The sequence below is a fragment of the Schistocerca piceifrons genome, chromosome 3 (assembly GCF_021461385.2).
Source record: "Schistocerca piceifrons isolate TAMUIC-IGC-003096 chromosome 3, iqSchPice1.1, whole genome shotgun sequence".
NCBI lineage: Eukaryota > Metazoa > Arthropoda > Insecta > Orthoptera > Acrididae > Schistocerca > Schistocerca piceifrons.
In genome coordinates this window covers 473,860,459-473,875,236 of record NC_060140.1, presented here as the reverse complement: position 1 = coordinate 473,875,236, position 14,778 = coordinate 473,860,459, and the positions used below count along the sequence as shown (strand labels likewise).

General features: G+C 43.0%; 1 non-coding gene across 1 annotated transcript; it reads right to left on the bottom strand.

Moving 5' to 3' along the window:
- Positions 1-11,039: 11,039 nt before the first annotated feature.
- On the bottom strand, positions 11,040-11,114 carry Trnas-cga. Its single transcript has one exon. It is a non-coding gene; the product is annotated as a tRNA-Ser (tRNA).
- Positions 11,115-14,778: the final 3,664 nt, after the last annotated feature.

The window sequence follows — 14,778 nt, the reverse complement described above, 5'->3', positions numbered from 1 at the left end:
CATTTCACATGCGACAACCTCGACTGTACCTAGCAACATTCTAACGGATAATTATTCAAGTTGAGTAGGCTCGCCTCTCAGTCTTTCCGCCAAGTCAATAACAATCTTAAACTTTGTATAGAAATTTCATTAGCGAATCCTATCCTTGAGAGGTAACTTTACATTCCGAACAGAACCAGGAAATAACGTGTTCAGTTCATAACTAAAAGTGCCATTCTGATTTCTCAGAATTTTTGCAAAATAAATAATAATTTTCGTTAGTTTCACGTTTTTCTTACACTAACTAGCACTACCCCAGTACCCAAGTATCCCACTAGTTACGTAAGAAATTTTGTGAATTTTTGTGTCTTTTCCTTACAGCGGACGACTCCAAAAGATATTTATGCTGAAAGTCTTTCAGGCATTTCTCTTTAGAACGTTAGGAGCGTCTGTCTGACTTCTGTAGTAGTGTGGGCGTGGAAATTGCATCTTGCAGGAGCCACAGGGTAAAGGGTACATCTCAGATTAATCCATTGCGCAGAATAACAGAATAGCAACCCCACGCTCACAATATATTACAGTTACCTACTTCGGCTCCAGCGACTCATCATCAGAATTAAAATCCGGTAGAGAAGTAACAAGTCAAAGGGGTGATCAAGTACTCAGTTTTCGCACATTATTATAAATGACGATGACGACTGCTTGATCACTCCTTGACATGATACTTGCGTAACAATATACCAGCCTTTTAGTTCTTCCATGAGTCACTAGAGTCGAAACCGGTCAGCTGTAGTATATCTTCCAACTGCGATCAAGGCATTTTCAGTTAAAGAATGTTTTTCAAGTAGATCGCAAGCTCCTGTATTGGCTACGTCCGAATTCACTGAATATGCAGATTGTTCTCTACCTGATTCGGTGGTATTGTGTTGTGGATTCGAAGTACAATCCCGCCCCGCGATACCGTCGGATCGCAGACGAAAGTGGGAATCAACGTGCGCTATTTACCACGTACGGAAGAATCGTCATGTGACGGTTACCGGCCCTTCGCGGCAGGCAGTCAGCGAGTGGTGCCACGTGCTTAAAGGCCGGTTCCCACTAGAGCGCGGCAGCGCGGCGTGCGGCAACGGCGGCGGCAAGCGTTTTCCGCTTTGACGCGGCGGCTCGCGGATTTGGCGTTCCCACCTGGAAGCGGCAGCCGCTAACGGTAGCCAATGACGGACATCCACTGAGGTACGGGGCAGGACCCACTGAAACGCGCGGTGCGTTTGATTAACTATATCTTACACCTACATGAAGGAAAGACGAAGTTGGATGAAGACATACCAATTTTTCATTTTCTGTACAATGTACTCTTTCACATATTTCATTATTCATGTTTTCTCATTTCACCATAAACAGATTTCATGACTACCGTTCACGATTGTTCACTATCTCCTAACACATTGAAACAATGTACAACAAGAGAGATTATTAAGATAGTTAAGCGAGACAAAAATTTAAAATGTGGTACGGTAGCAGGTACACGAAAACAGTAAGAACACAAAGGCTAGGTGGAAGGGATGAAAGTGGAAGCCACCTGATAGAATTTCCCACAGAGCATAATGTAATCATCGCCAGCACCTTGCTTAAGAATCATGAAAGAATAATATATATTTGGAACAGTTTTCGAAACCAGATTTTAAATTGTAAGGCATTTCCTGGTGCAGACGCAAACCTGACTGAAGACTGTCAATAGCAAGAAAAGCGTTCTGAAAAAGAAAATTTGTTCACACCGAATATAAATGCTAATGGTTGGATACTATTTTACAAAGGTATTTGTGTGGAGTGCAGCCTTGTATGTAAGTGAAACGTGGACGATGAACAGTTCTGTCAAGAAGACAATGGATGCTTTCAAAACGTGGTGATTCATAAGAATGCTGAACATTAGATGCGAGGATCGTGTGACTAAAGAAGAGGTACGGAATTAAATAGAGGAGGAAGAGGAAATTACGGCACAACTTTGACAATAATAGGGGTTAGTTGACAGGACGTATTATGGGGCGTCAAAGAGTGAGGACAAAGAGGTTGGGTGATAGTATTCTGATAATAATCATCTGTTGAAATACTATTCTACTATTTTATCTATTAATGTAAGCAGTGAATTTACTCTTCCATGCACTCCTTAAAACATTTAAACCAAAACTGAAATCAGCTGAACACCAAATCTTTCAACCACTGTCTGACAACTACTGGATTCACTTTCAACTTTCTATAACTATCACTGGCTAGCCACACACACATACAGATATAAGGAGAACAAAAATAAACAAGCATTAGTTTTCAGCATATAATTCTGCAGGTTGGCAACATGTACATAAACAAACCAGACAGGAAGGGACATGAGGTGAACACACTGTAGTTACGACTTTAAATCAGAGTTTTCGGTAAAACGTCTACTGCTAGTGACAGGGAAACGTATATGTCCGCCAAAAACTCAATTCACTGTAAGTAATCAGTCATTCACGTAAAAAAAGATGTGAACTGTTTTATAATCTGCAAGTATCACAGATCAAAACAAAACTGAGTCATTCTAGGTTCCACCGAAGATGCCTTAAAGTAAAAGGCGAAACGCGTCTTGAATCAGTAAAGTACACTGGATAAAGAAAAAAGAAAGGAAATAATCAATAGCTCTACATATTTAGTAAATTACATCTTATGACATACCAGCAAATTAGTTTCGGTTTAACTTCTCATTCGACATGCTATTAATGCCATTTAAAAAAATTCATCTATCCCTTCTGAAAAACTGTAGTTACTTTCATATCTCGGTATATAAACAGATTTAGGATATTTATCATGCGACGAAATACATGACTTTTCACAAGTTATCGTTTGCAAAAAAAACACATTTCGATTTCTTGAACCGTTTACGAAATTTGCGGTTGATACAACCACATGGTTTACGACGAGCAGGACGAAGTACCGGTCGCGTCGCGAGCAACCCGCGAGCGGTGACGGCACAGCCCGTCCGCCGACATATCAGTCAGTATCTCGAGAACGGTGATAGCTATCGATCTGCTCTCAGCTTTAAAAACAATTTCGATATGTTGACTAAATTTCATACGCAATAATGTATTACCTAAAATGAACTGTACGCAAAGTCCACGCAATACGTTTTTACCTCTGCACACTTATTAAAATTTCGTGTAAAGGTTTACGTAAATGCGATACAGCAAGTAACCACGACGAATAACGAAAAGAAATTCGATCCTTTATCGAGAGAAGATGTCAGGCTGTAACATGCCCAAGAATCAAATTTTTCTACCGAATAGTTTCCTTGGAATCGGATGATAAGTATTTCATAGCTGCCGCCGCGTCCGCGCCAGCGGTTCGGCGAAAGTTCGTGTGGCCCGGGAGTCCGTACCTGACGTCACGCTCAGCGCGTTCTGTGATTGGCGGCGCGCACCTGGAGCGCGGCACGCGGCAGCGGAAGCGGTTCGACATGGTCAAACCGCGACGCAGAGCCCGCCGCGCCTTGCCGCTGACGCCATTTCCATGGCAACCACGCCGCTGACGCGCCGTTTTGACGCGCGGCAGCCCTAGTGGGAACCGGCCTTAAGTGTCTGAAGACCGCTTTGAAGGTGTCACCTGGAACTAACGCAATTACCGGCTAAGTCGGTCGTACGGCTTGCGGAGGGGCCGGGCCGGTATTGTTCTCGACTAAGTGGTCGGCGGGTTCCCACAGAAAGTTAGAAGTTCCCTAACGATATCGGACGTCGGGTGCAATTTCCAAGCAGCGAGTAGTCCAGACACAGTGCTTTTAGCTATTAACTGCGTTCTTCTTGTTGTGATCTTCTGTTCGAAGACAGTGCAGCTCTCAACACCAATCTACCATGTGTAAGGCCGTCGTCACACAGGACGACTTAGCCGACGGTGCGTGGCACTCTAGGAGTTTTGTGAAGTCACTTCCTGCTATTACACGTAGCGAACCCATTTCGTCAAGTGAAACACAAACAATAAGATAAATATCTGACATTGTCGGCTGGAGACCGATCAGTAAATCGAATGAAAGGAAAGCTTCTAATATGAGGTTTTTTATCGCCTTGATTTCGTGTAGGTACACTGGATTACTATTTTTGACATCTTCTTCAGCCCCGCGGTGTACAGGTTCTGGGTCTGTGACTCTGAAGATTGCAGCTTAGTTCTATCGAAACTAGTAATCCAGTATACCTAAACGAAATAAAAACAAACAAAAACCTCATATCTCAAGCCTTCTATATAAAAAAAAAGTTCTGTGATATTTCAGCAACGTTCCACGTAAAGTAGAACCAAAAAGAAGCAAGGATGCTCCCTACGTCACTAGCAGGTCATGCGAGAGGTCATGTTTCTGTTTTGTCTCTAATTACCAAGATGAATGTCTTGAGAAAGCAAGTTATTTCTAAGATTCGTTGTAATAAAATGACGGGAAACGTCGTATTGGTGGGTAAAGTATTTTCGTATTTATTTTCGCTTTATAACTCACGTATTATTTAAATAAGTTACTTTAATGCAATGGTACACTGAAGACCTGTGAAAATCTTGTCGCTCTTGTCAGCATTTTCTATAATTAAATGTCAGTTAATAACACGTCGGGGATTAAAGCCTTTAGAAAACCGTTATACAAGATACAAAGTCGATTCCCGCAGAGCTTTATGGTTAATATGTGCACCCGATACATAATAGCAAGGTTCGAACCTAGAAGGTTCGCGTCCCGCTGTATACAGTAATTATTTTCCCGCCTTCGCGTTTTCGAAAAGTTTATGGGACTTTGGTATTAAACTGACAGAAATAACTTCTGTAATATTTAATGTTATTTAATATAAGTACGCCCACTATCAGAAGTGAGCCATTTTTCTGCTCGCCCCGTATAGGTGGGAGGGGGGGGGGGGAGGCTGTCACCGGTAAAATATTCCGCTCTTCAGCAAAGATAATTTTTAGAAAGATAACAGGGGTGAGAAAAAGAATATGAGCACTGATTTTCTACTTTAGATTAAAAGGTCAAGGACGAACATCTAAATACAGAAAATATGTACATTTTAAGAACACACCGCAGAATGGTGAAATTCTTCTAAAAAAAAAAGCACTAAAGCACTGCAGTTACACTTAAAATCTAGAGAACCTGCACTGGCAGAAAGTATTTCGCGAGGAGAGTATTTGTTTCATAGGGTTGAGGGGTAGAAAAAATATGGAGAGGGAGGCAGTAAAGGTGGGAAAGAGAGAGGGTGTGGAGGAGTTTGGTGTGAGTGGGACTGAGGTAACAAGAGGAAAGGGATAGGGGTGGATGGAGAGGGATATTGAGAGATGAGCCGTGATATGGAGTGGGATGAGTGGAGATCAGTTAAAGTAGCCAGAAGGGACAAATATCGGGACGGATCTCATGTTCAGGTAGAGGGAGTGAGATCGTTCGATTTTGTGAACCTCATGTTCTTACTGACTGGTACCCGCCAGGTTGGCCGAGAGTGCTAATGCGCTACTTCTGGACTCGGGCAGGTGCGCCGGCCCCAGATCGAATCCGCCCAGCGGATTAAAGACGTGGGCCGGTGTGCTGGCCAGCCTGGATGTGGTTTTTAGCCGGTTTTCCACATCCCACTAGATGAATACCGAACTGGTCCCCACATCCCTCCACAGTTACACGACCCGCAGACATTTGACACACATTCGCACTTTTTCGTGGTTAACACTAGATGCAGACAGTTGGGGTACACCGATTCTGTCCCAGGAGGGTTTGGGGTGGTGGCAGGATGAACATCCGGCCACCCCTTTAAATTAACCTTGCCAAATTCGATTGTAACAATGCCGATATTGCGGAAACTGCGGGACAAAGGTACAAGTAAAAGAAGAAAGATGTTCTTACTGACTGGAAATGTGTCTTTCCTTTTTATGTTATTACATTTTCACAGATAATGAAGCTTTTATACCACAGACAGAGCAACATCACTAGCATATGGATAAGGGAGGAAATGTGCGTTTTAACAGAGCTAACATAACAATTTTGTATGCGTACATTTTCATGAGCGGGCTGTATGGTTTATGAGACAAATAAAGTAGACAACTGCTGCTGGAGAGCACTGAGAGCGCAAAACCACGTTAACCAGTTCGTCCCCTGTGCTGACGTTGCTGTGTCTCATGAAGTTGACATTAGCTGCCTCGTCCCATGTGATGACAGCTTAAACCCCACCATAGTTACCGAGACGTACGTCTACTTCAATCTTCTTACTGGAGGTTAGCCTTGATCTACCTTCAATTACTTTTGCTTTCATCCCCCACCCCCTAATTATTCCCTATTCCCTCGTTACCAAACTGACCGTTCCTTGATGCCTCAGGATATAACCTGTCAGGTGTTGGTACAGTTGTGATATAAATTTCTTACCTCCCCGATTCGATTCACTACCTTTTATTAGCTATCTGATCTACGCATCTGATCTTCATCAGTCTTCTGTAACACCACATTTCAGACCTTTTTATTCCCTTTCTGTCCGAACTATTTATGGTCCATGTTTCACTTCCGTAGAAGACTACACTACATACAAATACCTTCAGAACTACCTTTCTAACACGTATATTTATTTCATGGAGGTGTATTTCGTCTTTACGTCTAAATGAAGGGAATTTTGTTTTTCGCTATACGTGTTTAGCTTCTTTTATTTGTAAAGCTTCTTTAGAGGTCTGTAGTGGTTTGTTTTATGTCTATAATAAATGTATTATGTAGTAGTAACAAATATGTTACTATATTGTGTCTTCTGATGTTATTCTTTTATTTTCAGGTTAGAAACAATTTTTGCAGCGCAAGTTTCGTGAGGTTAAATTATCACTTGGTGTAGCTTAGTATTTCTGATGTTGTTAATCCGTGTTTGTCGCCCTGGGAAAATGTTTTTTGTCGGTCTGCAACTAAGAAACGACTGAAAACGCGTTGAATGGTGAAATTGACGTAAATTTATATTAAACTGTAAAAATTTGTTTTCTTTACTCGAAAAAGTTTCTCTTACTATTGCCAGTCTGCATTTTATATCCCCTCTAATAATGGCAGCCTGATTACTGTAGAGTGGCAAATAAGCTATCGATTCTTGAATTTTTGCTGCTACTATCAGAATTTCAAAGAGAGGCTTATCAGCTATTATTGGGCTGTAACTACGATCTAGGTGTTGAAAATGAAAATTTTCAGTTATCCTTCATTTATTGCCGGACGACTGGTCAACTTCTTCAGCTCCGTATAGGATGAGACCTATTTCTGAACAGGTGTTTCCACTCCTGCACGGTTAAACGAACTGACGTTATTAATCACAGTTTCCTCAGTTTCGTGAGACGTGTATTTTGAGTCCAGGCATACCATACAAGCAGGCTCGAGAGACGCCAAATCTACAGGGTAAGAGTGGCCCATTTAGACAAGAAAAAAACTGTAACTGTAACTATAAATGAAATCCTAAATTAAGTATTTTGCCTTCCAATCCATATAATGGTCACCGGCTTGGAGCCCGACCGCCTTAGTGTAACGATCGCGTGTGACTTTACTTTCCGTCACCATTTCCGTAATGTTTACGACGACTTTTCAAATTTGGTCCAGTGTCGTTTACTCTTCTCTCGGGATTTCTTCAAAGTTCCGTATTATGCCAGTCGGCCCTTGCCTCATGAAGACCTAACAAGGCGCTCTGCCAGTGGTGGAATGAGGAAAGCTAAAGAGCGGCTCCTCAAAACTGTATATATTCGTGCCATGGGGTCATGTTGCACTTCGCCGTTTATTTTGAGGCTGTAGCACTTAGATATAAGAATCGTTTTCATTTTCAATACTCCATTAATTACACGCCATTCCTTCGCATACACTGTGGCACATTGCACTGACCATTTTCGCCAGCTTGCCTACGTGGGTAGTGCGGCACTATAAACGTTACGCGCGACTTTTCATCACAGACCTGCCTTAAGTTAACGCAACTGAGCGCAATGCAGCAGCACTTCCATGATCACAAACACGTAAGCGCACTCGTTGTTAAACCACGGAACCATCCCACACGCAGAGGACTACTAGGTATTTTATCCTTTTGGACACGTTTAACATGACTCAATGATCATACTTTGGATTACAGGTCCACATGTGCAAAACATGACACGCCATGTCATTGAAACATCCGATCTCCTTGAGAAACGAAGAAAGATAAGGTTCTGATGTCCCATAGACGATGTAGACAAGAATACGAGGTCGAACTGGAGAAGTACGGGAATCGAAATTGGCATTAGCCTTTCAGGCAAAGCACTCCAGCATTCACCATAAACGGTCTATAAAATTCCCAGAAAGTCTACATCTGGATGACTGGATGGGGAGTCATCCATCCCGAAAAGAGTCTAGTGTATGATTACTATGCAACCTTATTTGGTAACGTTCCTTCAGTTTCTTCTCGTAGTTCTTAGTACTGAAATGTACTAAAATGAGTGTGACTGAATATACCAGATCAGCTTAACACAATATACCACATAAGTTTAACATTGACTGCACCCAACTCGGCTCACTTTGAAGATGGCTGGACGGTATTCAGCCGAAATATTAGAAGGAGAAGTCAAATTTATGCGGCTGCACGCTCGAAATTTTATGGATCAGTATTTGCACTTCCGTCATCATTTTTACGCGACGGTCTTCCACGCCGCGTACGCTCCTTTCTCTCTGCCTATATGACATAAGATGGTTTAGATATACACTAAAGCGCCAAAGAAACTGGTATATGCATACGTATTCAAATGCAGAGATATGTAAACAGGCAGAATACGGTGCTGCTGTTGGCAACGCCTATACAAGATAGCAAGTGTCTGGCGTAGTTGTTAGATCTGCTAAAATGGCAGATTATCAAAATTTAAGTGAGTTGCTATAGGCGGCACACGAGTCATGGGACACAGCGTCTCGGAGATACCGATGAAGTGGAGATTTTCCCGTACGACCATTTCACGAGTGTACCGTAAGTATCAGGAATCCAGTAAAACATCAAATCTCCGACATCGCTGTGGCCGGAAAACGTTCCTCAAAGAGCGGGACCAACGACGGATGAAGAGAATCGTTCAGCGTCACAAAAGTGCAACCCTTCTACAAAATGGTGCAGATTTCAATGCTGGGTCATCAACAAGTGTCAGCGTGTGAACCGTTCAACGAAACATCATCAATATGAGCTTTCGGAGCCGAAGATTCAGTCGTGTACCCTTGATGACTGCACGACATAAAGCTTTACGCCTCGCCTGGGCCCGTCAATACCGACATTGGAGTGTTGATGACTGGAAACATTTTGACTGGTCGGAGGAGCCCGTTTCAAATTGTATCGAGCGGATGGACACGTACGGTTATGCAGACAACCTCATGAATCCATGGATCCTGCATGTCAGCAAGGGAATGTTCAAACTGGTGGTGGCAATATAATGGCGTGAGGTGTGTGCAGTTGGAGTGATTAGGGACCTCTGATACGTCTAGATACCTCTCTGACAGGTGACATGTACGTAAGCATCTTGCCTGATCACCTGCATCCATTCGTGTCCATTGTGCATTTCGACGGACTTGGGCTATTCCAGCAGGACAGTGCGACATCCCACACGTCCAGAGTTGCTACAGAGTGGCTCCAGGAACACTCTTTTGAGGCCAAATATTTCCGCTGCTCACCAAAATCCCCAGACACGAACATTTGAGCATATCTGGCATGCCTTACAACGTGCTGTTCCGAAGAGATCTCCATCCCCTCGTACTCTTACGGATTTATGGACAGCCCTGGAGGATTCATGGTGTCAGTTCCCTCCTGCACTACTTCAGACATTAGTTGAGTCCATGCCACGTCGTGTTGCGGCACTACTGCGTGCTCGCGGGGCCCCTACGCCATATTAGACAGGTGTACCAGTTTCTTTGGCTCCTCAGTGTATTTACCCACTGTTTACTAGCGGCTACTACCACATCTGACTTTGCTCCATAGTAGCCTCTATCAAATGTGTCACCGTGATTGTAACACACGTTCAATTGGGATACATTCCAAAATATTACGTTTCGGCACACTGTACCTCAGTGATTGCATCAAGTGCTGATTACAATCCGTACAGTGGAAATCAGCACAACTGCATGCATGCGACCAGACCAGCCCACAGCGACTTTGAAAAACAGCGACACAAGCAAATCCACACGTACTGTAATGCTACAGTGTCGTGTCAACACTTGGTGGAACTATACAGTCTAGAGGAATGCAGGCATATGACGGCCTTGCATGGTCTTTACTCGGTTGTGGTGACGAAACAAAGGGCGAATGAACTTTGCGTTGCTTGCAGGAAGCTACTGAAGGTAACCAGTACTGTACCTCACCTACTGAGGGAGCATGTGTACGGTACATATGAATACACGGTGCATACTCGGCTGTGTCCACCTGCGCGTAGGTTGCGAGGTCACAGAGTTTGCAGGAGCAATGCGCTTCCTTTACTCAACAGTGCAACTTCTGCTGCGCTGTGACGTACTCAGCCGCCCTGTTTACTTAGCCACGTGGGAGGCCGGGCGCCTCCTGGGTGGCACTCGGCGAGTGCCGCCCGTGTGTGGGCGTGTGATGGCTCTGTCGGCAGAATAAAGCAGAGCAGTGTGAAAGTCGAGAAGCAAAGAACGAGAGCAGCTCACGAGAACCACCTACACGGGTACGGTGGATTTTAATATTTTGTACTAACATTGATGCGACCAGAATGAGATTTTCACTCTGCAGCGGAGTGTGCGCTGATATGAAACTTCCTGGCAGATTAAAACTGTGTGCCCGACCGAGACTCGAACTCGGGACCTTTGCCTTTCGCGGGCAAGTGCTCTACCAACTGAGCTACCGAAGCACGACTCACGCCCGGTACTCACAGCTTTACTTCTGCCAGTACCTCGTCTCCTACCTTCCAAACTTTACAGAAGCTCTCCTGCGAACCATGCAGAACTAGCACTCCTGAAAGAAAGGATATTGCGGAGACATGGCTTAGCCACAGCCTGGGGGATGTTTCCAGAATGAGATTTTCACTCTGCAGCGGAGTGTGCGCTGATATGAAACTTCCTGGCAGATTAAAACTGTGTGCCCGACCGAGACTCGAACTCGGGACCTTTGCCTTTCGCGGGCAAGTGCTCTACCAACTGAGCCACCGAAGCACGACTCACGCCCGGTACTCACAGCTTTACTTCTGCCAGTACCTCGTCTCCTACCTTTCAAACTTTACAGAAGCTCTCCTGCGAACCATGCAGAACTAGCACTCCTGAAAGAAAGGATATTGCGGAGACATGGCTTAGCCACAGCCTGGGGGATGTTTCCAGAATGAGATTTTCACTCTGCAGCGGAGTGTGCGCTGATATGAAACTTCCTGGCAGATTAAAACTGTGTGCCCGACCGAGACTCAAACTCGGGACCTTTGCCTTTCGCGGGCAAGTGCTCTACCAACTGAGCTACCGAAGCACGACTCGCGCCCGGTACTCACAGCTTTACTTCTGCCAGTACCTCGTCTCCTACCTTTCAAACTTTACAGAAGCTCTCCTGCGAACCATGCAGAACTAGCACTCCTGAAAGAAAGGATATTGCGGAGACATGGCTTAGCCACAGCCTGGGGGATGTTTCCAGAATGAGATTTTCACTCTGCAGCGGAGTGTGCGCTGATATGAAACTTCCTGGCAGATTAAAACTGTGTGCCCGACCGAGACTCGAACTCGGGACCTTTGCCTTTCGCGGGCAAGTGCTCTACCAACTGAGCTACCGAAGCACGACTCACGCCCGGTACTCACAGCTTTACTTCTGCGGTTTATAGAGGAGGCGGTAATTAGTATTCCTGCTCTAATAAGTTGTGTCATGTAAACTTCTGACGTCAGTGACAAATATTTACAGGCAAATTTATGATGTTGCAAGAACTGCACCAATTTACCTCAAGAATGGTTTCAAAACGTATACATTACGAAGTGTTTTTTCTGTGGAAAAAATATGAGATGTGGAGATATTGTGGAAGCAAATTTGCACAATATTCTCAACTGTACTCCTTCTGAAAAGGATAGCTAAAATCATATATTTCGTTACCAAACAATTAACTGAAAGCCAGCCTTGCGTTAACGTGGTAATGTTTTTGGATTGAAACGGTAATAATTAATTCACATAAGTTTTACCTTCTTATTCACGCACATCCTATTACAACGCTTAAATTCTCTCTTAAAAATTATATTTGTTAAATAGTAAAGCAATTGCATTTAAAGCAATGTTTTTTTTTATGGTTAATATACGCTAGAGCGCGCAGATTCACAAATCAGGCAGAGTACATTGTAACAGTGTTTGCATAAATTAATTTGCTTAGTATCTTAAGACTAAAATGAATGTAGTCTAATGTTAATAACTAAGTTTCGTGAAATAGTAGTTAGCAAGGAAATCGTTAAAGATCTTGTGAGTTTCAATCTAATACTAAAAGCAAAAATAACGTTACTGAAATCTCAATTCATTAACTGTTCCAGTAATTATTATAATGTCGAAGCTCCTTTCTTGCCCAAATACTTGATAAGGAAATGTGCTTCTGCCCTGAACAATTACACGTTTTTTCTGTTTTGGTACCCAAATATTTTTCGGAAAATTTTCTACATCTTCAGTGGGTTCATTTATTGTCTGTTAAATAATATACAAAAAATTTATTGATCGTAATGCATAAGAGCTTTTTAAGTTATAGTATTTACATTAATAAAAGTACTGACACAAATTTTAACAGGAAAAATAAATCTATATCTGAAAATTACATGTTAGTGTTCATGTGGCTGTCTGATATTTGCATCACAGCTTCAGTTATTACCTTCAGTTATGTCATCTACTATTAATAAGAGTCTATCAATGTTTTGTTACATGATTTGCCAAATTTTAGTGCTAATGTGAAATAATCGACTTTTATTTTTTCTAATGTTTTCTCTTTTCTATTTCTTTCCCATAACACTACTGTAGTTACATTACGTTGCATTGTAAACAAATATACGCTAGTGTACTCTTTGCAGCATTCTTAGGTTAAAGTAACAGTTTTTCAAAAATGTGTTCATGTATACGTGTTTTGTGATTAGGCTTTGTGAAATAGTGAGTCGGTGGGGGTGGGGGCGGACCATGTATATAAATGAGTGTATTTACTTCTTGCAGACGTCGGGTTTTCATGCTTCCACGGGGTGGATGTTTGGAGTTTTCTAACACAGACTGTTTACCGTTTGTGTGATGTTCACTTGTTCCGCCATCTTTTTCTGGGTGTTCTGGTCGGGAATTTTATGATGTATCATGTAATAAGATTGCTATGCATTAAAGTCACAGTACCAGAGAGAGAGAGAGACAAAGATACTCTTTATTACCCTGTGGCGTTGTGCGCTTAGATAATTATGCATAGATAGTAAGCTTTTGTTCTTGTTAAGATTTAATTTCATGAGAGAGGAGTCTGTTCTTTATTGTGTAGTAAAAATCGACGCCGGTGTGGCGGAGTGGTTCTAGGCGCTTCAATCTGGAACCGCGCGACCGCTACGGTCGCAGTTTCGAATCCTACCTCCGACATGGATGTGTGTGAGGGATATCCTCAGGTTAGTTAGTTTTAAGTAGTTCTAAGTTCTAGGGGACTGATGACCTCAGATGTTAAGTCCCATAGTGCTCAGAGCTGTTTGAACCATTTTTTTAAATTCTTTTTTACATGTTTTCGCAGTCACCGTCGAATTTTGACGTGCAGCCATGGAAGATGTGAGAGGTTATAGTTACACTACTGATGAGCGCTTAGTGATATGTATGTGGCTGCAGGAACGACAACACACAGGACAGACAATGAGACAGATTATGAAAGCATTATAGGAAAAATTTAATCAGGCTCCGCCGCAAAAAGCAAAACTTCTTGATTGGAAAAGATGAGATTTTGTTTTTGGCAGTGTTGAAGACAGGCCGCACAGTGGAAGGAAGAAAATACGAGAGGAAACATGTGCCGGAGTCCCTGCTTTGACTGAACAATTTCCTATGATGTCGACAGGTAAACGCGCTTCGGAACTCGGTATACCCAGGACAACAACGCTAGGTCACATGAAAAAAGTCCTTGAAGTCAGACCTTCTCGACCGATGTTCGTAAACGAGTTAGCGTTCCGTGCTTTGTTAACTCAGTTTCCAAATGCAGTGAACCGTGCCAAGGTTGTGTTTTCAGGTGAATGTGCCATTTGTCGCTGCTCACATCTAGAAATATTTTCGTTACGACCAAAGAGAATCCTCATTACTCAGTCGTGTTAGAAAAGAACCTGCCTCACGTAACGATAAGGGTAGCGATGGCATCACAACATCTGCTTGGACTGTACTTTTTTGAAGGGACTATGAATGGCGTAAATTATTTACACGTAGTGCAAACCTGATTGATACCTCAGCCTGAGGAAAAGGGCCTCACAGAACGCATAGGGTTGCAGCAAGCCTGAGCGCATCCCAACTACGCTCTTGCACTGCACAAGTTACTAAAAGAATACTGTCCAGGACGGTGGATAGGTCGTGGTCCATCGACAACATCAGCTCTCTTGAAATGGCCACCATGAAGTGTGCACCTCACCACACCTGACAACTCGGAAAGGAGAGACTTTAAGGGGCATTTATCTTCACACCGATGTGCTACATACGAACTCCGCATTGGTGTTAGGGATGCATTTCGCATCATAACACGGGACATGCTCAAAAAAAATTTTGGAAATTTGTGATGAGGTCTTATGGAACGAAAGTGCTGAAGTCATCGGTCCCTAAGCTTACGCACTACTTAATCTAACTTAAACTAACTTACTTTAAGGACAACACACACCCATGCCCG